This window comes from Triticum aestivum, chromosome 6D (assembly GCF_018294505.1).
Source record: "Triticum aestivum cultivar Chinese Spring chromosome 6D, IWGSC CS RefSeq v2.1, whole genome shotgun sequence".
Classification (NCBI taxonomy): Eukaryota; Viridiplantae; Streptophyta; class Magnoliopsida; order Poales; family Poaceae; genus Triticum; species Triticum aestivum.
Window position 1 is genome coordinate 469,515,810 of NC_057811.1, and position 679 is coordinate 469,516,488.

The window sequence follows — 679 nt, forward strand, 5'->3', positions numbered from 1 at the left end:
GGAGCTCACCGGAGAGGAGGGAGGAGGAGCTCACCGGAGAGGAGGGAGGAGAAACCGTGAGGGGAGGGGAGGAGAGGAGGGAGGAGGAGGTCGCCGGAGAGGAGGAGGAGGAGGTCGCTGGAGAGGAGGTCGCCGGAGAGGAGGAGGGTAGTATGGTGGAGGAGAGAAGGGGAGATGGAGTGGAGGAGAGGACGAGCTGGAGTGGAGGAGAGGTGGAGTGGAGGAGAAGAATGAAGAGGTAAGGAGGAGAGGACCACGCCCAGCCATATATACGGCATAGTAATGGCGCACCGTGGGCAGGTGCGCCATTACTAACTTTATTTTTATTTTTTTGATTTATTTTGAATTTTGAAGGCGGGAAGATAGTAATGGCGCACCATGGGAAGGTGCGCCATTAGTAAGTTTGAATTTTTTTGAATTTTTTTGCCTCTCCAGATCTTAAAAGCCCCGTATCTTTTTTTCTTTTAGGTTTTTGAGAATTTTGAAAATGTTTGACGGGGTTTCCCCGGTTAAATTCGGATGTATCTTTTCGAGTAGATGATTTTTCATATAAAAAACTTTTTCATCCGAGTTCATATGCAAAAGTTATGCCCATTTTACAAATTCTCGAGAGATTTTGCAAAAAAGTCGAAAATTCATGTTTGTAAATTTTGCTAACAACTAGACCACATATCACATG